Here is a 23,895-nt window from a genome sequence, read left to right as displayed (position 1 = left end):
CCGCTGCTCCTCCAGCCTCTGTGTGCAAAAATAGTCGGCAGCCCGATTTTTTTGACTGACTACTCTTTGGAGCTGGTTTCAAAGCGCTGGCATTGACAAGCTGGTACCCAATAATGGAGAGCGCAGCCTGTCTTTCTGGGAGACACGAAGCAGCGCGCAGTTAGCTGGTGCAACGAGCTGGCAGGGCATTTTCATCCTGACGAGGAACAGGACGGGAGAAGATCCCTGGAATATTCCTGGAGATGGAGTTGTTGTTAAGTCCGGAGATGTTGCGCATGCGCACAGCTCCAGAGGGCAAAGAGCAGATTCTCTTACACGGCTAGGCTACATGCAGATTTCTTGTCATAGGAACCGACAACAATGCCACTCTACATATCAGGATTCAACACCAAAAACACGTTTCCCACACAAAGAAAAGAACATTAAGTCATTAAGTTTATATTTTTAGGCTTTGTGTTTATTATTTAAAAAGTGAATGCTGTGGCTGCTACTAGCTAAGCTAACACTGCGGTGGTTAGTTAGCTAACTTAAACACCTACTCTACTGATGATACGTCAGAGTTGTTGTTTAGATCGTCTTTTTCATAATCTGTTATCTAAACGAAAACAAGGAATTCCACATCACATCTACGTGATACGATTGTTAAAGTCAAGCTAGCCTAACTGAACTACTTCCTTCTTCTTCGCTATGTTTTTATTAAAACTTTATCCTGACATTATCTAGAAATCTTAGTGCTGACAACTAGTTGCAAGGCAGCACTGTGCCCCTTTGTCTTTTATTCATCAGGCGTGCAATTAAGATTTAGCACGTTATATTGACAACTTGACAGCCAAAACCAATGCTAATCATTGGTAGCCAGCAGCTTGACGTCACTCTCCAAGGGTCCATTTCCAGCTGACATCACATTCGCCAGGACACTAAACCCGAGCGACAGTGAAAGCATCATGTCCTCTGCTCCCATGGAGAATATGTGACTCTGATTGCATCTGGAAGAGGCAATCAAAGCCAGAGTGACGAAGAGGGACAAATCTCAGAAGTGGGGAGATGCACTGGAATGATACAGTCTCTTATCGTGGGAGCTTGAAAGCGCCCACGCTGAGAGAATCAATAACACCGGCTTCACACATGCAGGGAGGGTGAGGATGTACTCTGTACACTGAAAGACTCGTTTACAAAAAAAAAAACAACTGTCTTTAAATCACCATATGGCCCAGCTATCATATCCCCAGGTAGTGCAGTGCAGTAATCCCAGTGCCAGCTTGTTTCAGACATTACAAAAGCAGCAGATGAGTAAGGAATCGTCATTATCTCGGTCTGTAATGGCACTGAGCTGCTGCATGATCAGATTTTACCCTGAAGCCTGTTGCAGAGGTGGTCTCTCTTGAACCCTCTGTTTAGGAGGACTATTAGCGGGCGGAGAGCAGCAGTGCGGAGGGTCCTGCAATATTTTCCCTGTTCCCATGGAAACCCCTTCACATGAAAGACGAGCGCCGATGGGATGCGGCAGCCCTCGTTGAATCGGTGATGGGGGCGCGAACGGAGATCGGCGCAGACGGCTGAGAAAGCACAACAATAGGACGGAGTCTTTGAGTGGGGAAAGGCCAGGCCGCCCGGGGCGCCAACAAAGGTTTCATCTACATCCACCCCAACGGCGTCGCTTCTGAACAAATCACTCCCGCCAATTTGCCAATGACATTTAAGCTCAGGAGTGTTGTGGCCGATTGAAACACCAAGGCAGGCAGTAATTGATTAGAGTCTGCTGATATTTCAGGTCCTGACAAAAGTATTGCATCATTAGTGTCTGTCTGTCAACGTGGTTAAAACCAGGAGCATCCGCATTTTTCTTCCAGACAAATCAAGAAAATATCCTTTTACTGTCACAGTAGTGATTATATTCCATCAATCTTTATAAGCAAACAGGATCAACCTTCTGTCTCATAATTATGGTGTAGCGTCTGAATGAAGATTTTATTTGCTTAAAGCAGTTTTTTATCTCGTTTCTCCACTGAAAACATTGGAAATTAAAATAATTCATCCTAGCTCCTATTACCACTCTCCTACTAAAATATGTGCAGCCCTCAAAATCCCATTAATTTTCATTACGCAGGGTTTCCCCCGGTGGTTGGGACGCAAAGGCAGTCATTCATCCAGCAGCCCAGTGTTGAGTTAAAAATGTTCAAAGGTGACAGGAAATTTGAAAATATCACTTGATAATTATGTCTTATTGGAATATTAATACCAGAACACCAAATATAAACTCTAAAAAAAACGCAAACTAAAAAAAAAATGAAATAAATAAGCAATGGTGGAGGCCAGGCCTATAAAACACCATCATAATAATAAACTCACCCTATGAAATAAAAACCCTATATTGTAGCTAAAAGCTAAAAGCATGAAGACAATAAAAACAGTTTTTTTGGCACAACCACCTGTTTGACATCTTGGAAGTGATTGAGAGTCAATAAGTCTATTGTTGAGCTGCATTTTTTGCTTGTTTTTATAAGTGTCATGTTTGCCGCTGATTTCTTTTAACAAGCATGAAGGTCAGGGACGCATGCTGATGTGTGAAGGAATCAGGGGGCTGCAGTTGACTAAATCAAGAAAAAAACTTGAGCAATTTTGGCAAGAAGAATAAGGATTGTTCCTTTTAAAGAATATGTGCAGAAATATATATTTTGTCACTAAATGTTTTGGGATTTTTCCTTGATTTTAAATGGAGAAAGAAGATTTTCTCCTAGTTAAAGGAAAAATTTGTAAGCTTAGAAATATTTCATATCAGAAGATACATCTTAATAATAAAAATATACTTTTGAAGACAGACTGTTGAAGCAGTTGCTCAACAGACCTTGAGGTAAGTGATGCATTTTTTGTTTTGTTATATTTTATGCTTATCTAACTCTAAGTGGTGCTTACTTATAAGATGTTTTCTGGGAACAAAACTCTAAAATCTCTCCTCCAGGTCACTAAAACACTGCCACATGAACTATTTAAAACAGAAAGAGGCTTGTTCACCTTATGATCAGGTGAATAACCTGATCATAAGGTTACTCACCATAATGTCCTGTTTTAGCCGACTGTCAATGAAACAACTCTAAAATTACGTCTGTATTTCAAAATAAAAGTCTCAAAAATATTTACAAACATGTAGCACTCACTCTAACAGCCTGGGCCCCACACTACTAGCTCAAAACAGAAATTATTAAATCCTTCATGCTTTTTGTTTGACAGGGAATGTGATTGTGACTTCACATCACCATGCTAACAGCTAAAACTCTTCCATACTTCACCCAAAACCGACAGTCGATGCACAATCGATCACGTGGTTAAGGGAAGTTCGTATTTAAAAACCAAAGTAAGACATTTTACGATCTTTGTATGTATTTTATGAAGAATTATACAAATATAATTCCTCACCACATCTGTTAAATACTACCCAAAGGTATTCATGCCGACTGGCTATTGTTTAGAGGTTGAAGCCATCGGTCAAAAGACACGTCATAAACTCACAGCGCCATCTGGTGGCCTGGCATGACAACTACAGCTGACAACATCAACGAGACGATTTTCATGCTTCAAATAAAATATTAGAGAGCCATAAGAAAAACATGAATACTACAAAGTTAGAAAGGTTTTTTTTTATAGCACCTGATATTTGCAATGTTCCTTAAGAAGTACAAAACGTTACGAAGTACATAACTTATTTATAACTGTAATAAGTTATAAAATGTTAAACATATAGTTACTTTAAAGTGTTGTTTAAACCTTTCCTGTATATTTTGGGACTGAACCGAAAACTTCTCACTGATTTAAGCACAGAGGTTTTTCTTAAAAGTTTCATTAGTCTCATCAGTTGGAGTTATTTAAAATAAATTCTTGAAGGCAGAAGGAACAACACAGCACTGTAATCACTAAGTAAGACAGCCAGATCCCTCCAAAGATTAACATCGTGACAAAAAGAAAATCAATTCGGCTTCAGATAGAGCTTTTCATTTGTGGCCAGTGATCATTAGTTTCGGACCATCCAATTTCCAAAACTGTCATCTGCAGGTATAACAACAGTTAATAAAAGCAGATTTAAAAAAATTCTTACTTAAAGATGAAGATATATATTTCCAGTTGACCCGGGATTCTGCCACTACATCTTTACACAGCTGCCACCTAACAAACCGTTTCCACTGAGAAATTCTCCAACAGACCTTTACAACATCGTTTTTAGAAAAAAGAATGAAGTTAATTTAAATCCGTGTGCCCATTCATACTGGTTGTATTTTCTCTGGGTCTTACTCTGATCAGGCAGGAAGCTTTGACAAAAATGTCAAAGGTCATACAACAGCAGGTAGTTTGGTCAGTTCTCTTCCTCTGAGGACAGGAAGTGTGAAGAAAGCAGGCAGGAAGTGATGGATCTTTGGTCTGGAATCAGCTTCTCTCTGGTCAAAAACAAACCGCTTACATTTTTCCATTTCTTTTTGTGGTTATTGAAGGTTGAACAGTTCTAGCCTGGAAAAGTGTGTTGAAAATTAGGCTATGTCTCATCTATTTAATTAACCCGACATTGCATACGCAAAAGGTGTCCTAAAGTTGTAAACAAAACAGATTTACCCTGGGGTGCCAGGCACAATCACTGTAAAACATTTGAGCCGCATTTAGTTGTATATACCATCTTTTACCTTTTAAGTCAAATTAATTCATCCAGTTTTAAATTTTGAACCTAAATGTGAGTTTGTGAAAGATAAACTTACAGTAAGTTGTTAACTTTTATTAATTCAGTCAAACCTGCAAGAGTTCCTTAGGTTAGCACTAAAAACACTGAAAGAAGAAAAACACAGGAGTGGAACTATTTCCCAGAATGCTTAGCGGCATGTTTTGTCTCCTGAGATAGAAGTGCGTCACATTGATCTGACTCTTGTGTTTTTATTAAGGCAAATGTTCATTTTTAATGCAATTCTCAGTTAGCAAAGCTTGAGGATAATGTCCTGTTCACACTAAATGTTTCTGAGCTGAATTCATTGGTATGTTTAATAAAATTCATTATCAGATCAGAAACTTTGTTCCTGCAGTTTGAAACAGAGTTTAAATTATTATAAAGTAAAATAAGTATTTATTTTAACTTAATATTGTGAGTAAAATAACAGAGAAATTTAAGCACAGAGGTTGATGTAGGTCATCATTATTAAACCAAATAATTGTTTGGTTTAAATTGCAGCATTCAGTTAAAACTCACAATTCAAGATGAATGAAGTTAAAAACAATATTTAGACAACTTGTCTCTGGATGTTAAATAAACTTTATGAACTTTAATGTCTGTGTTGAAACCAAAACAATTTTCTTGTTGACTTAAATTGCATTTTCAGGGCAGCAGGTGGAGTTTCATTTTCAACTTAAACCACCTGTAAATGTTTTACAGTGTTCAATAAAATCTTATTAAACTCCTCAACAAAGAAAAGAGTCTGTAGCCATTTTGATGTCATTTTTCTTCGGTCTGGTCTCACCAACCCCCAGCAGTTCATATCCATCCAACTGCTGTATTATAGAAATGAAAAAAAATGGCATGTGCCGGCAGCTATATATCTCCTGAATGTCCGCTTTAATGAGGGCAATGCTGAGGCAGAATTATCGCCTAACTCCATCTGGATTTATTGATCCAACAGTGTAAGTCAGCCACAGGAGATAAAGATAAACTACCACGATGGAGAAACAATCCCCACACTGATCAGAGGGCACCACACTGATAATCACTCATTCTTCCCTCTCTGGCCACCACTCCCCACTGTTTTCTTTGTTCTTTGCTCCACTGCAGACTCTGGGGGGTTCCACACAAATAGCAAACCCAATCACTTCAGCTAAAAGGTGGAAGTTGGACTCGTTAAGCAGTTTCCACTGTTTTCTAGGCATTAATCATATTGGGCTGAATGAAAAGTTGAGGAGGATGTGTTGTGATGCAAATGAAAGACGTTGTTGTGTTGACCCCTTTGTGGTGAACGTTGGCCAGATCGCTCGTCTGGCTGGCAGGGTCTTCATGCAGCAGACTGTCTCTCACCTCTGCAAAAGATGCCTCCATTAAAGCCCAGCACTCAGAGAAGATATGGGTGATGAATCAATTTAATCGACTCATTGAATCTTTGGTTTTTAAATGTTTTATTTTTGGAAAATCTGGATTTTTTTCCCCCCACCAGTTCACTCCTTGGGTTTCCATTGTTCTGGCCGCCATCTTGCTTGACAAGCGTCTCTTATTAAGGTAAAACTCTACGACAAAATCTAAAACAGACGTGGCAACATGAGAATACGAAGAAAGCTGTGATATCAGAAGAATGAAGCAGTAATTTTATGAAAACTCAGACACAAAAAATAAGAAAACTGTAATTATCCAAGCTATTTTCGTCTCAAAATACAAAGCTAAGATATTTGCCTAACAAACTACATCTATTTTACTTGATAAATTTTGTGTTTTTTGATAAATTTTGTGTTTTTGTAGTGTTGTGACAATATGATGAAGCGTAGCAACCAAGCAACTTTCTGTTAATAACTTTGACTGTGGCCTCATGTAGCATCACACGTTCAGCCAACTTCCCAGGCCCGAAAGATTCGCCCCGGGTCTCTGAAGAGCTCGGCACCCCGGGGGCATCACAATGCCGCTTTGAAGTCAGGCGATTAAAGAGGAAAGACCTGTCGAATAAGGATGATGGGGTTAAGATCGGGAGAGGAGGAGGATCAACGTGAGGGACAGGAAAGGCTGTGAATACCAAGCGCTCCGAACCCGAGGGACGCAATTAAGAGCAAGGCCTTTTTTTTTACCGAGGGTTACGAAAACACAGCGAGGATATCAGCGCCACTGCCTTCCAAGCCAAGGTAAGAGTTCATTACTACACACAGTGGGGGCTGTTAAACCTGGTTTGTTCCCTCCTGCCCCCGCCCACACGCCCCGCAAGCTGTCCAACAGACACACGATAACAATTTCCATCTCTGTCAAATCCTGGAGCCAGGAAAGCTTGAGAGCTGCAGGCGAAGAGCTCAGAGAGATTCAACAAGGATAAAGATCCCATCCGGCCTGTCTGCATCTCAAACACAACAAAATGTCTTGTATTCTGCAATAATATGCAAATAAAGAGAGAAAATGTTGTGATATATTCCTGAAAATAAGAAAACACCACCTAAAAACCTCCCTTACTCATCATGTAGGTCATCATGAACTTAAACCTTACAGTGAAAAATGAACTGAATTCCACGTTTATTTAAAGAGAGTTGAGTAAGGTGAAGTAAGGCATAAAATGTATGCAGAAGGCAAATGATATGTGCTTTTTAACAAACAAAAAAATATAAAAACTGTTCAGTTCAACCCCCTGCAGTCAGTACGGTGCACTATGAAACATTTGAAGGTGGTCTAACTTGAAAATGAAAGTCCATCTGGTGTTTTGAAAACTCAGCAAGAAAGTTATTTTGATTTTAAATCAGAAATTGAAAGTTTATGAGTTAAACATGAACAGAAAAGGTGCAGTAGACAAACGATTTTATTCTTGGTTAGGTTTTCTCTGTCCTACTGATTGGTTGTTTTAAAACCTTGTTTGAAATATATAAATCAAAATCCAACCAAACTACCAACATGTCTGAAAGTCAGAGCCGTTTCAATACCTGCAAAACTGAAAGACTTTTAGGTTTTATAGATAACGTCAAAATAATGTATTTATAAAAAAAAATAGCTGCCAGAATAATCAGTCATTTTCAACTCAGATATGAAAGCGTTTCCAGCTAATTCCAGAAAATTACCTCTTACACAAGTGATGATTGTATGAAGAGATTTAGCACAAACCAGCAGCCATTAAATCCAAAAATACCGACATGGCCAACTATGGGACATTTTTCCAAACACATCAGATGTAGAGATATGTGGTCTGCGCTATTCTGTAAGCCATGCCAGCCACTTAAACATGTGTTAAGAACACATCTGGTAACAATTTCTAGCTCTCATTTAAATGATGCTAAAATACCATAGAGCGGTTGGGTTTCCTGTACAGTTGCTGAAATCAGATTGCTTAGAAAAAAACAACACTGTAGCATAAAATTTTAAGGAAAAACATTTTAGGAGGAAATAAAGTGTTCTTTGTCAGCAACATAAACTGCAAAACAACTGTTATGTCAGCACACAACCTACACAGCTGCTTAGTGTGCTGACAACAATAAACAGTGGAGTGGCGTACATACGGAGTGGAAACAGACAATTAGCAAAATGCCACCAGATTAAAGCTATTTTTTATTATTTAAAACTACTAAAAGCCATTGAGTCTGGGCTCCTGCATGAGTTTCTCTGAAATGTTTATGGGCTGAACAACACGAGCCAAAGCTCTGATGTTTGATTTGTTTTTATATTGCCGAGGCTCCAAGGCCACGTTCCAACAGACTGTGTATTAAATAATAGTGCATGAAGGGAATGAATGGGGAGTGTAAAATATAAATCCTGACACAAAGGACTCAACATAAAAAAGGAATAAAGATACTTGGATGGCTGCCTGGTGGTTACAGAATGAGTCCGGCCCAAATTGCAGGCTCAGGTCCAAATCCTAATGGTTTACATTCTGAGTTTGATGCCGAGAACATCCAGTGATACAACAATGTTCGCAAATAGCAACGAATCCGACTCACAGCTGCGGCTTTCAGAAACGCAAAACAATTTTACATCATATTCATCCTAAAAATGCCTAAAAGTAAAACAAGAACTTCAAAACAATGGCTGAAGATATAACTGGCTGCCATCACAAGAAAACAGTGTTAGGTTGTGTGTGCGTGCGTGCGTGCGTGCGTGCGTGCGTGCGTGCGTGCGTGCGTACGTGCGTGCGTGCGTGCGTGCGTGTGTGTGTATCCGTGTTTTTAAGGTGACCAATTATGTTTTCGTGAACAGGTCAGGATAGGTTCATGCAAAACATATTTATTATATTTTTTGCACAAAATCATTCTTAGGCTACATTCACACTGCAGCCGTAAGTGACCCAAATCCTTTTTTTTTTTTTTTTGCCATGGTCGTTCACGTTTCCAAATATATGCGACTTGCATGTGTTCTCCAGTGTGAACTCCAAAAGACCTGCCTCAGAATTGCGACGTTCTGGACAATGAATGCGACCTGGACATTCAGATTCAGGTCACACAAAGATCAGATATGCATGTCCAAGGTCATATTTGAAAAAAGTCCAGTCTGTGTTGTTCAGACCATCATGGAAAGATCAGATACAAGTTGGATTAAGGCGAAAAAATTGAAATTTGGTTACTTCAGGTTGCAGTGTGAACGTAGCCTTAAATACTCTCTCTCCCCTCCCAAGCCACACATAAACAGCAACCAATGTATTAAAAGTTGACTTACACCAGCCTTCATCAGTGTTAACGCCGAAAAATACTTCATCTCTCATTCAGCTCAATGCTGTAGCATTGCTTAGCCTTTGTTTAGAGGAAGTTTTACATGCAACATTCCTCATTCCCAAGATTGGAAGGGGAACAAAGACGAGGAAATGTTAACATTTCTGGTCAAAATATACATTTTGGTCTCCAAAGTTTTTACAACGGATTTCCATAATCTTGATGTCTAAGAACTATTTGCGGGTTTACGTCTCGATGGTTTCCAAAAACATGCCAAGGCAACAGCATATGGAAACTTTATGTCGCTGAGCAGTAATTAAGATCTACTGAAAATCTTCAATCAGCGCTAGGAGGAAAGACGGTACACAAACACCGCAGATGCTTCACAGAAAATCAAACTGCACATAAGAGCGCCTCGATGAGTGCAGCAAGGTGTTTGACTGTGTGGATTTATCCTGCGGCAGCACAGGAGCAGCAGAGCAGGAGTCCCACTGGGTTACAAGAGCCAGCAGGTCTGCATCTGGATCATTTCCTCGGCACAAAGACGCCACACTGGGACCTCCTCATAAAGCTGCACATTTTCTAAAACCCCAAAATCCCTCAGAATCTGCGAGCGCTGTCAGATGACACAGCAGCTTGCAAATTACAGCCAAAAACTAAGAATGTAAATATCATTTTTTACACGGAAAAACATTTGAAGGTGGTTTAAGTAGAAAATGAAAGTCCAATTTACGTCAACAAGGAAATTGATTTTAATTTAGAAATTAAAGTTGGTTTAACAAGAGACGAGTTGTCTAAACACTGTTTTTTAACTTCATTCATCTTAAATTGTGAGTTTGAACTTAATGCTGCAAATTAAACCAAATTATTTCACAATATGGAAGAAAACAAACTGCTTTCACAGAGTTAAAGCGACACATTTCTCTATTATTTCACTCACAATATCAAGTCAAAATAAATTCTTATTTTACTCTAAAATAATTTAAATAAAAAAATAATTATTTGATTTGACTGAAAATATAATATCTAAAGTTATCCTTTCACGAAGACAATTGATTGTACTGGATTTAAGTTGGCTGAAAACAAAAGCATGCATACTACTTTCTGTTGGTTCATCATAAATTGTACTAAAATGTGAAAAAGTTCACAGGCTGCAGGTTAAACTGAACTGAAAAAGGGAGAACTAAATAAATGTGTTTTTTTTCCCTTTATCTTGTCAAATATATGTACAATAATGGCCAAAACTTCAGTAATATGCTTCAGCGACACAAGGGAATAAACTGGATTTATCACTTGGTCAGGGTGTGAAAGGATGTGGAGAGGAAGAAAAATGAATTCTGGACAAAGAAGCACGAACTCTGCTCAGTCCAAAACCTCAGGATGCACTCCTTCCCTCTACCAGTAAGCTCTGCACTGGAGAAAGAGTTGAAAGATTTTCTTTGACGAGATATCCTGCCTCTAGTTAGTCCCCAGAGCGAGCCAGGAAGACGCTGAAATGTGGGGGGAAAAACTGGAGGAGGAGGCGAGGGTGGGGGTTTTAATCTTGTGAAAATGCAGGAGTACTTTAAGAAACATTTGTTCAAACAGCCAAGGGAGCCGCAAGCAAGGAGACGTCAGGAGAAATCAGGCTTGGCTCGACACAAAAAGCACTCAGAGAAATGAGATTTAATCTGCAGAGCTTAGAACGTATTAGCTGCATGTAAACAGTGAGTGCTGGCTGTGAGAAAGTTCACTTCCTCAGCTGCGCTGCCTGAAAAACACAATGCATAAAACATCAGGGGTTAAATGGGAATCTGACATGCGAGGACGCGGGGGTGTTGCGGTTTGAAATCGAAATGGATGGGCTGCAAAAATGTGACATCATCTGGAGAATGTAAGGAAACTAGCTGACAAAACCTTCTGGTTTGGTCACTAATTGCAGCCGATTTACTGCGCCGCCATTTGTGTTTGAGTTTTTATTGTTGCTGTTGGTGCGCACAGTCAGCACAGCCACAAAAACCCACAGACAGTCCGTTTACAGAGGAGGAAATACTTTCACAGATGTACGTGATTATGCAAATCTAACAACATGATGACCTTCTAAAAATATCCTGGAATCAGTGAGGGACGACCAACAAACACACAAACCTGAACGTGTTGCAAAAGGTTTGGACGTCCCTGGTTTAAGATGCATTGGGGGCTTTTTAAGGGAAACTTCATGGGTTGCTGTGATCCACAGGAGTCCACCGTAGCAGTTCTAAAACCTCAACAGAATGATAAATCGCTACATGTATCGTTTTGTTTTATGAGATAAATAATGGTTAATCACTGCAAAAACACAAAATCTTTCCTACTATTTTTGTAAGCCTTCTGGAGCAAATATCTGAGCACACCTGAAACAAGACAAATTTAACTTACCAGCAACTTTTCAGCAAAATACAGGAGATTGTTTTAAGTTAAACAGTCATTCATTTTGATTAAAAAGTTCCACTGGCAGATAAATACTTACAACAAAACATTTTTCCCATGTAATAAGTGAATTTATCTGGCAGTGGAGCTTGTACTTTGTCATCAATACTAAAACACTATAGGTTAAAAAAAACTCCTATTTGTCACTGAAAAGTTACTTGTACGTTGCTCTAAAAACTAGACCAGAAATATTTGGTAAGATTTTGTGTTTTTGAAAGCTTGAAATGTAAAATGCACATAAAAAAAAAGCATCTCAATAAGATAATGTTCAACTCCAAAAAGAGAATGAGTGAAAATGCAGTGATTTAAACCCAAACCTAATGATAAGATAATATCATAAATTGGAATAATCTGTCAAACATTAGAATCACATTTAGTTGTGTCCACTATCTTTTATTCTGTAAGTCAAATAAATGTATTCAATTTTAGATTTTGAACCTAAATGTGAGTTTGAGAAAGATAAGTTGAGTTAACTTTCATTAATTCAGTCAAACCTCAAAGAGTTTAATAAACTAGAGCTTTTAGGTTAACACTTAAAAAACTGAAAGAGGAAAAAGACAGGAGTGAGAACTATTATTGATATTGTGAGTGAAATAATAGAGAAATGTGGCTCTTTACTACGGTGAGGGCAGGTTTTTCTTTATTGCATATTGTGAATTAATTATGTGGTTTAAATTGCAGCATTAAGTTAAAATTCAATTCAAGATGAATGAAGTTAAAAAGCAATGTTTAGACAACTTGTCTCTTGTTTTTAAATCAACTTGATGAATTTTAATTTCTGAGTTAAAACCAAAGCAATTTTCTTGTTGACTTAAATTGCATTTTCAAGGCAGCAGGTGGACTTTCATTTTCAAGTTAAACCACCTGTAAATGTTTTACAGTGTAGAAATATTCTCCCAGTCTACTTTAAATCAGACTGACACCCTCTGTGATGCTTCGCTGTTTCCTAAATGTTTAATTTAAAGGTGATTGTACTGGCAATATTACTATCTTAACGTTTGCCGTGGGAACAAGATCAAGTTTCAAACAACTGGAGACAAAAGGCGATATGTGAATTAAAGGTTTAGGAAATTGCTCCACTCTCCTAGAAAGCAAACAGGTAATATTGGTTTATCAAAAACCCGCGGTTAAAGTGGGGCTGAGTCATCAGGATCATGTTGTCATAGAAACAAGCAACAAAAAACAGCATCTTTCTGAGGAAAAGCTGGTAGGCAGCGAGAGAAGAGAGCTGTGAGGATCCACACCTGCATCTTTCTCCCATCCACCCGTCACTCAGCTGTCAGCCTTTTTCAAAAATAAAAAATAAAAGGGAGACTGTCTGGCGGTGAACTGAGGTGTGGGAGTAAAAGCACGGTTTATGAAACTGGGTAAAAAATGAAAAAAGAAACTCATTTACAGCTGCAAAATATGTCTTTAGTCACACAGTTCAAAGCAACGTATAAAAATGGAGCGCGTTAACGCAGCTGCCGATGATTAGAGCCACTATTTTCACAGGAAAATCACCAGCAAGGCAAAACAAATCTAAAAAACATCAAGGACAAACGGCTTTCTAACATTTTTAAACATAATAATCTTAACAAAGTGTGAAATCCTTTGGTTTCATCCAACTTAAATCTTTTATATCTGCAAATCCTGCAGGGTTCATCTTTATTAGTTTTGTCAGAGGACAGCTTGACTGCCATTTTAACGTTTGGCTCATATTCTCAAATGGATTTAGACCTGGACTTTGACTAGGCCGCTAAGGATAAATTTACACCAATCTAACTCTAGTTTGTTTTCCTCCAAAGTGCGGTTCGTTCCTGAGATATGAATCCCTAATCAAACTCTGATGCCATTTTGGTTTGACTGAAGTGAAGTGATGCAGTTCGAATGCATAGTGAATGCCAAGCGGACCAAAGCCGCTCCAAAAGCAGAAATGAACGACACCGCACTGCATTCTGAGTAAAGACGATCAAAAGAAATGCATGAGTTTAGCGCTAGCAGGAGAAAAGGCTCATTGACTTTTGTCAAAGATAAAACCATTCTCCATTTCTGACCAAACTTCATGAATGAGGAGGCTTTTGTGTCGTTTTCTTCACTGCAGCGCCATCACAGGGCAGGAGGGGAACAGCTCTTTCAATTAGTATGGATCATTTGACATTTTATTTATCCCCTCACTATGATACTGCCACCGCTATGTTTTGGAGCTGTTAATAGTGTCAGATTTAATCTTGTTCTGTTTTGAGCAGAACTCCTTTCCTTTAATCTTCGACCAAATGAGAGCAGTGCATGATTAATAGATGTCATATTAACATTTTCTACAGCCGGACCTGCAGCTCTGCCAGATTTCCCATGAGCCTCTTGGACAGTTCTGTGATGAATGCTCTGCTTGCCTGACCTGTCAGTTCAGGTGGACGATTAACGGCTGTATTTATTCTCAAGGTTAAATTAAATAAAATGCTGATCTATTTAATATTTAGTTTAAGATATTTGGTTTCTTTGGATTTTGCTTAGGGGCATCAGAGTAAGTGTGGGTAAATACAAACCGGTCGGATTTCATTAACTTTGCTGAAAACATTTGTTAGTTCACCTCAAACAATCTTGCTAAAATAAATAAGTTTTTGGTTTTCGTGTGAAAAAATTTACAGAAGTGGATTACAGCCACTCATCTTTATTTTTTGCTGAGGAAAACAAAAACTTTTTCTCCGAATTGTGACTTTTGGAAAATTGTCTTTTTCCTCAGAATCCTGACTTTTAGAATTTCAGAATTCTAAAATATTTTACATTTAAAAATTTTTTCCTCAGAATTTTGACTTTGTTGTTAGAATTTTCACTTTTCTCGGAATTCTGACTTTAATCTCAGAATTCTAACTTTTAATATAAAAAATTGAAGTTGGAATAATTGTTTTGTCAGTGATCCTAATCCTCTCGCGTGCAAAGTGTGAAAAGTTCCAGCAGATCCTGTTACGGCACCTCATGATGTCATGAGGTGCTTGCAGGGGGCTTGGCCCTGAGGACCTCCCTGACAAATTGAACAAACACTAAACACTGCTGGAGCAAACGCACTTGTTCTGAAACATATATTTAAAGAGTAAAGTCTGTGTTTCACAGGACGAGGACAACAACACTGTGGGAATCAACAGGCTGAGGTTAGCGGGTCACGCTGAATCACTTTCTCCCTGAGAAAGTTGTGCCTCCAGTTCAGAGCTGTGGGAAAAGGGAGTTTATACAATTACATCACATTGATTTACGGGGGCCACAGAAACGATGGGGAGAGGATGAAAACCGAGCTGCTTGGAGCAGCTCCAAAATGAAGTCCCTAAAGAAACACAAGTCAATAGTTTGAGGCCACAAAACATGACGGATCTGAGGCAGTTTGAGGGTCAGAGATACATCGGCAGTATGATGATGAGAAAACGGTCTAAAAACGTGCCTTTAGGATTTAAAACAAGATGATAAAAATGTGTAATGACCTAGAATACGCACAGGATCATCTCTGTTGATTTACTTGAAGGTGTCTCAGCAGATATGGGAGGGAAATGATGACAGTTCTTGCCTGAGCAGATCCTGCTGATGCCAACTTTAGTAATTATTGGGCCGGTGATGAAACTGTGAGCAATGATCCAAAAGGTTGAGCTGCAGCTTTACTGGCGGGTAAATAATTCAATCAGCCTCACCACAAACATAAAGTTAAAAATAAACAACCGACGTAGCGCTGCATGCCCATAAAACAAAGAGCTGGGGTTTTCATGATGAAGTAAGTTTTTATGTAAAGGTTTAAATCTGATCTGGTGTATTGTTTGAGGCTGCTTGTAAAGCTTCAGCCCCAAAAGACTGTTTTATGCATCTACTGAGAAGCTATTACATAGGAGAGCATTACACTAATGCAGCGGGTGTATTATTGATGTCAGAGGAAGGGAAAACAGACAGATTACCATAAAGACAAAGCAAAAATGAAATTAATCCCACTGAACTGTATTCACATGCAAAGGCAACAAAAAATGAACACAACTTTTGGCATTTGAAAATAAATTGCTTTTCCAAGACAAAAACAAACCTTCTTAATCTCAAACGTCAAAAACCATTTATATTTTCCCAGAAGAAATGCAACTTTTCCGCAACTCTACACAAATTTAGATAATTCAGTTGATGTCAACTTAATGCTTTAAGATTGCAAATAAGTTTTAACATGCATAACAGTCACTGCAGTGCAGCTAATTAAAAGCTGTCTTATTGTCTTTCTTGTGGATTTTTATGTTATGAATGCACACGGATCACAATACAACTACTGGCCATCCAACGCAAGTCCAATAAAAGTTTTGTTAAATCCAATATGGCAGAGAGACTCGACTCAGAAACATCCAGTCCCTCCTTCCACTGTAGCAGGTAAAACATATCAAACACTATCAAACATCAATAAACACTAATACTACTGATGTGCTTTCTAAATAACTTTATATGGAGAAAATTACAATCGATCACTTAGAAAAAATAAACAAATGTTATTTTACAAAATATTTTACCACCTTTTCTATGCCTTAAGAAAATCAAAAACATTTAGTGAAAAATAATGAATCGTAATTCATGCATGGAAGGGTTAAAATGATTCCAATATCAAATGTTGGATTATTTTTCCTCCTAGATGATGAATGTTTAAATAAAAACCAGTATGTATTCGGTACCAGATGCTGAAGAACTGCAGTGGGAGATATGTCTTTCTTTCCTTCGTTTCTTTTAAAATCTCCAGCTTCTTGGAAGAAGAACAGAGCGGCAGTTTGAGCCAAAAGCAACAGAATAAGTGCAGAGAACTGGAGAGTGGACTGAATACTGGAAGTGGGTGTTTTAACAAGCTCACAGAATCGACTACACGGACGTTTGAGACATCGACGCTCCTCCACATACAGCTTCAGAAACTAGAGACATGTGCTCTTTATTAAATAAATAGTGAGGTGTCCATTTTTCAAACTGGAGTAAAGCTGCGTTTCCAGTTTGGATTGTTTTCCTTGTTATGGTTTCTCTTTGTGGGAGAAATCAGCTCCAGGTTTAGGAATCAAACAGATTCATCTGAGTAAATGTCTGTTCTGTCATTTGTCTGGTTCAAACGGCAGCGAGCTGCATTATTTTTTTTATGCGTCTCTTCATACTTGTGAAGCCAAAAGAACATCAACTCAGTTGGGGGGGAGGTTCAAAAAGAAATCAGCAACAAAATTACTTTGGCTTCGGCATCCGAGCATTTCATCTGGGATCTGCGTCCTGCCAAGTGTTATTGGGAAACATAATCTGAGCCCATTTCTCACAGGCGCACGCTTTTGGAGGCATTCCCAAAGCGAGCGTTTGCTCCGGGAAACACTTCCGAGAAGCGGAGACAGGTGGCCGCCGGCGTGAAGCTGGACGACTCGACACCTGGTGCAGGTGAGAAATCAGCAGGAAGGCGGCCAGGATCACCTGATGTTCTGCTGTTTTTTTTTACCTTCCTTTTAGTTTCATTATCAACTTAAATCAATCATCGCAGCAGCCAAATTAAATTCAGCGGGTAGGGACACCTGTCGGTGCTGTGCAGCCTCTGATAAACACGCGCTGGAGCAAATTTCTGGGCTCTAAAGCGTTTCGTGATAAAACCAAACTCCTTTAATAAACATCAAATGGTTTATTAAAGGCTGGATGTGTTTCCAGTGCAGTGGATTCTATTTACTGCGCGCTTCAAAGGAAAGAGCGCCCAGAGAATTGTGGATTAAGTGAAAAAAGGGAACCGACTTCACAGTTCGAATGCATTTCCTCCAAAAGCTATTAGGAGAGAAAATGAACTGCATCTCTTCTTGGAAAACCGCAGTTCCTTGAGGAAGTTTGAAAGAGGGAGCTAAAATGCGAGCGCGCTCCCTCCTCGCACGCTAATGGCCTGGTTTGCTTGTGGCTGTAACACTTTGGATGGCACTGACCGACTGTTTGCCCAAAGGACAGAGGCCGTGTTTTAGTGCGCTGACCCGCGAACGCCGTCTGGAGTGCCGCGCTTTCAGAACGAGCGGAAGGCTAAAAATTTCATAAGCCACCATCAAAAAAGCATGAAGCTGCGTGCCACTCCGTCTTTCTGTCGAATTGTTTTCCCCTGTGAGAAGCGAAGAGGAAAAAAGAAAAAACGGAGCATCTTTTGTTAAAAGGCTCTTATTTAATCAGACTACTCAGATAAAATAATTCTTGAACTTTTAAAAGCATGTCCTGAGTGTGTCCCAGAATGCTCTCAGTAATCTGAACACAAATCTCCAGCATCACAGGAGGATGCTGGGTCACATGGGGAGCCTCATCTGACTCCACCATGACCCTGCAAGTTCCTCATCACATGCAATGTGAGGCGAAGCTCTGGAAAAAATGGAAAACAGCACAGACATTCACGCACACACCCACACACACACGCACACACACGCTCACACACACACACACACACGCTCACACACACACACACACACACACACACACACACACACGCTCACACACACACACACACACACACACACTGTTATCAGTTCATATCCACTGAAAATCCTCAGTTCTCATTTAAGGGTTTTAACTGCAAAAACACAAAATCTAAAATCTCTAGAGCAAATAGTTAACTTGAAATAAAACAAAACTAACTTCCAAGTAACATTTCAGCAACAAATAGGAGCTTGTTTTAAGTACATAATTGAAAGTATGTGTAGCTAGTATGTTTTTTAATCAATATTAAGGAATTATTGACCTAAAATAAGTTGTTTATCCGCAGAAGTTCGTTTTGTTTTATTTCAAGTCAACTAAGATATTTACACTAGAAACTAGACTAAAATTACTTTATAAAATTTTGTGTTTTTGCAGTGAAGAGAGATGTTGGTGTCGTTTTAAAAGCAAGTTGAACATATTGACAAGACTCTAAGTGTTGAACAAACCAGAGTTAATTTCTGATTTCAATTGATTTTTTATCTTTTGCTTTTCTAAAAAATAAATTACCTTTAATTCAAGCTTTCATTTCAATCTTCCATCCTTAGGAAGAATAAAGAAGCACATTTATCAGGATCTTAAAATTAAGAAAAACAGTTATTTTAATTTCACTTTTCACTTAAAACATGGGAAAAATGTCTTGTTATAAGTGAAATAATCTGCCAGATTCCATCAATATTAAGAAGTTAATATTGATTCAAAACAAGCTCATGTATCTAGCCTAACTTACTTACAAGTAAGTTAGGCTAGGCTTCAAGTGAACTGAGATATTTACACTGGAAACGAGACCAAAAATACTATATATTTTCATTTCTGAGAAGAAGACATTTTATACTCTCATCCAAGTCTTTTTTTTAATTTTTATATCTGATCAAATTTACTGCACATAAAAGATGGAATTCTTACAAACATCATTAGCCTATAATTCCTCCTAATTTAATCAAGATAACAAAAATTTAAAACAAGACAACACAAAGAGACTACGTCTAATTCTACAGACTATTACGGCTCCACAGGAACGTTAAAAAACATTCAAAATATTCTCTAAACTGATTCTCATATCAACCTTCCAGAATCTCTCAGGCCTTCTGGTTCTGGTTCTGAGGATGCAGAGCAGCCAAACATAGAGAATCAGCTTTCAGCTTCTATGCACCAGAAATCAGGAACAAACTTCCAGAAAACTGCAAAACAGCTGAAACACTGAGTTCCTTAAAATCCAGACTAAAAACCCAGCTGTCAATGTTCAACGACAAAATGTCCAAACCATTGACGATGTTTTATGACTTTGTATTTTATGAGGTAAATCCCTTTGAGAGACCCAACTGCTGAAATGTGTTATACAAATAAAACTGATTTGATTTTAAAGCATTGTGGTTCTCAGTCACAGGTAAACTAACACTAATTAAAGTCTGAGCACATCTAATCTGAGGGCTTGTTTTTAAGGTGTTAGGTAACAATATCACCCATTCATTAATCTCCTTCTCCCCGTCAGATTCTCCAGATCAAGGCTGCAACCCCTGATTCTGTTGATCCAACAAAGCAGCCCATGTGCATATCAGACCTGTGGCGAGTCTCACTTTGTGGGAGGGACCGCGGCTTCGCTCTGATCCCGGAGGAGCAGCAGGGAGCTGCGCGGTGGACCAGGTGTGCGGGCTACAAAGGCAGCAGAAAAACGCAGCAGGCCTAGAGGAAGGAAAATTTAGAGCCTTTTTATAGCTGCTTACCGACTCCAACCCATCCCGGCAATACACGCAAACACAAGAAGTTGGAATAAAATTAGCCCAATTACATCTGCTAAGGTTTGAAATATTCACTTTCAAGTAAAAACGATCATGTCTTAAAACATGCAGCATAGATTGGAAGTTTTAAATAGAAAAGCACGCCGGTTCCAGTTGTGTTTCACCCGCAGGCTGTAAGGAGAGGCAGGGGGGGGATCATTATCACTGCCTGAGACATTAAAGTGCTATTAACCAGGCAGGATGCACCGCGAGTCATCCTGGAAATAAATCCCTCAGAAGGACAAGTGGAGAAAGCTAATAAAGCTGCATCATTTATTCACAGCGACTGTCCTCACCGTGTCGATACGTCTGCAGCTGATTCGTATCAGAAATAAATGTTTGCAGAAGAAATAAAATAATGGGTAAACATCTTGCATCAACCTGTACACAAAGATAACGACCTCATTACCGGCGTCACCATTAATAAGCCCGGCCCGACGATATGTTCAGTCCAAATGACCCACCAATCATCCCGAGTACGTGATCTTCAGTGGATGGAAATCAATAGGATATTCTAAAGAGTTCAGATCCCAAACTGGAGCAAAAAGTGAGACGTGAAATTGATCATTTTATGAATTCATCTGATGACCAGACAGAGAAGAGTAGCGATACTTCAACATATTTCTACTCAAAAAAGTGAAAAATATCAAAGGTGTGACTCAAGAAAGAGTAAAAAAATATTTCATAAAAAGTCTACTAAAAATATCAAGCATTTAATTTTTAAAAATTACTTAATCAGAAGAACCAAATTATGAAGTTAAGTGGAAATTTTTGTATTTTAAAGACAAAATTGCAATAATTTATTGAAATGACAAAAAAAATTATAAAATCAGGCAAATTTCCAAATTATTTTTTCCAATATAAAACTTATTAAACTTTAACAAAAACAGTTTTTCATTCAGTGAGCAGAAAATCCAGAACTTTTACTCAAGTAAGAATAGCGGTACTCTATAAAAGTAAAACTAAAATTTCAGGGTAGCAAAAATACACATAAAAGAAAATGTTTTCATAAAATTTACTCAAGTAAATGGAAATAGTTACAACAGCATTTCTGTATTCACGTTTTGTGTTATTTCAGATAGGAATGTGGAGGAGAGTCCAGGCGCAGGGAGGCACAAAGAGAAAATGTTGGACCCAGTTACAGCTGATGCAACCATAAAAAGCCAGAAGATTGGAGAGAGTCCCAATTTATCTGAAAAATGCTTGAGTCAGGAGCGGAGAGAAGCTCTGGGCCCGGTGAGTCACAGCGAGAGTAGAAACGGCTCAAAGCCAAGCAGCGCCGGTGTCATCCCTCACAAAAAAACAACAACAAAATGTCATCAACTGTATTCATCCATATAACTCACAAACCTTTTCCTCCTCAGAGAATCCCCATCTTATTGAATTATAATCTATATAATTATCATTTTGATCCATGTTTTTGGTGGAAATAGATTGTGCTTACATTTATAATACACTATAAAGTCACACTCTCTCCATATATATATATGTTTTTATATGTAGGATTGATAGACTGTAAAGCCACAAAACAGAAAACAAAAAGGCAACATAAATGTGTTCACAAAGCAAGAAGTTTACAAAAATAAGAGTCTGAAAGTTCATCAGATGGACAAAGAGCTTAATTTCCCTTTGGATTAATAAAGGATCTTTGTATTAAAATAAACTGAATACGATACATTTTTTGCACATATATTTTTATTTTTCAACAACAGACACTATGTAAATGTCTTTGAAAGCGTTATCAGCAGATTTTGACCCTGATATGAAATTATACGCGTTCATAAGGACTTAAAAGAAACTTTGAATTGCATAAATACTCCAGTGTCAATTCATGACAAGAATCATCGAAAAAGTTTTGATAAAGCTTTGATCAAGATCGCTGAACGACACCTTCAATCTCTGAATTTAGCTTCCAAAGATCTAGCTGCCTCTGCAGCAGCAGCAGCATCTGGTTGGACAGGAAGTTAGCCAACATATTGCTGCAAACAGCCCATGAATGAAAAACTGTTTATAATATCTGATTAAAACTATTTAAATCATAAACTGTTAGAGATCATTTCATGGTGAATTAGCTGTTAGCTGCTTGCGTTCAGCTGCAGGGTAAATTTGAAACATATTGGACAGGAAACAGAAGCTGGAAATCACATTAGCGCCAGCAAAGACTCTCCTTGTGAAGGATGAGCAGAAAACCGGTCAAGTTAAGCATCAATGCTTCGTCACAGTTTCCAACGTTTCTTTTTTGGCAGGGCAACAATGAAAAGATATTAAAGAAAACATGCAAAAAGGGAGACGTTCATGTCCAGAAAAGCTTAAAACTCTATTTATGTTGCATTGTTTGTTTAGTTAAAACACTCCAAACAAGGGTCTGTGCATACAGAATTTCACAGTAAAGAAGGTCAAAACCCAACTCCAAGCCTTTTCTTTATTTAATCTCACTGGACTGGGCTTTCTAAGATCCAGAGTCCAACGAAATAACAGTTATCAGATTTATCTTCTTTACCTTAACCAAACAAATAGCAGTAAAAAATCTGCATGAGGTGCATCCAGAGTTAACTGGATTTAGTTTAGTCACAGACGTATTAATAACCGAGAACTAATCTACTGAGACTGTTTACTTGATGCATCGAGGAAACTACATTATTCATTCTGCAAACAGATTTTCCTTTCTCAGTCAGTTCATAAGCAGAGCACAAGCCTCCATATTGGGTAATAAATAAATCATGTGACAATGGAAACCAGTTAATGTATGCAACAAACACAAGCAAGAAGCAACTCCTAACAGGGGCTTGAATATTGAAGACTGAGTGTTAACCAGTGCAGAAAACAAGAACAATGACAGGAGAAGGTTTTTCCTGGAGCTCCTGCACATTATTTCACCTCTGGATTTAGAAGGATGCAAACTTTAGAAAAACCATGAAAAACTTTGGAACGAAAACAAGTTTTTACCTTTAAATCTCAAACTTTTTCAGTCCGAGGACCACTTACCCCATTTAACAAACACTCAACTTGAAATTGCCCCAACAATAACAATTACTGTGACTGTTACTGCTATTTTTAATTTAGAAGCATGATAAAAGGAAAACAGACTTGAGTTGCTTTGGAAAAAAACAAACATTGTCCCTCAGCCAGTAGGTATTCCAACATAAATAATTTTATTTTAGGTGTGTAGATGCAGTTAGTCAGCGCGGGACGCAGCTCTGTTCACAGCCGCAGACTGTTAGCAGTCTGCTTTGCATCCTAATAGTGTTCAAAAACAACGATTCTGCAGGAAGCTACTTATCCATTTTTATTTTTAAACACAATCCTGACTGTAGCGTCGTACTTTGAGTTTACGTCATGGAAAACAAACTGTTGTTTACATGCAGTAGTTCACAAACCACCAGTGGTCCGGGGACCACAGTTTGAAAAAGGTGACCATATGGAACATGGTTTATATGGCTTATGCGGCACTTTTTGTGGCGCCCAAACTTCAGCATCATTCAGTGCATCAGAGCCAGAGCTGCGTAGTAACTAGTTACATTTACTCAATTACATTTACTTGAGTCAATGTGAATGTCAAATTTATTTACGTACCAAAGGTTAAGTTGGTGAAAACAGAAAGAGGAAAAAACAATTAAACAATAGTAACATAATTAATGCTGAGTAACTTTTTTAAAAACAAGATGTAAATAAATGTCAGAATTTTCTACCCACTGTATGAAAAACAAACATGTTTTAAGCAAAAATTCACCAGACACACACCTGCAGTTTTTTTAAAGTTTCATAAGTTTTTTTACTGGAAGCAACTGATTTGGAAAAAAATTATTTCGCCCGATTTTGTTATTTTTTGCAACCTATACAAATTATTGTCATTTTTGTCCATAATATACCAAAATTTCCATTTAAC

At 38.3% G+C, this 23,895-nt stretch overlaps 1 protein-coding gene across 8 annotated transcripts in view; it reads right to left on the bottom strand.

The window, feature by feature from the left end:
* The window catches only part of tspan18b (tetraspanin 18b), a 74,895-nt gene that overhangs the window by 27,108 nt on the left and 23,892 nt on the right, over window positions 1-23,895 (bottom strand). Inside the window, exon 3 of one of the 8 annotated variants that reach the window (XM_055040447.1) lies at window positions 19,793-19,914. The exons of 4 other annotated variants lie outside the window; for them this stretch is intronic. The gene's annotated coding sequence lies outside the window, so the exon portion shown is untranslated. Of the gene's footprint in view, window positions 1-107; window positions 201-1,352; window positions 1,444-11,466; window positions 11,553-19,792; window positions 19,915-23,895 lie in introns of those variants that run through there. 3 more of the 8 variants (XM_055040492.1, XM_055040483.1, XM_055040473.1) reach the window with 3 other exon arrangements.

This window comes from Poeciliopsis prolifica, unplaced genomic scaffold (genome assembly GCF_027474105.1).
Source record: "Poeciliopsis prolifica strain line A6 unplaced genomic scaffold, Auburn_PproV2 SCAFFOLD001, whole genome shotgun sequence".
Classification (NCBI taxonomy): Eukaryota; Metazoa; Chordata; class Actinopteri; order Cyprinodontiformes; family Poeciliidae; genus Poeciliopsis; species Poeciliopsis prolifica.
This window is presented reverse-complemented; position numbering and strand designations above follow the sequence as displayed.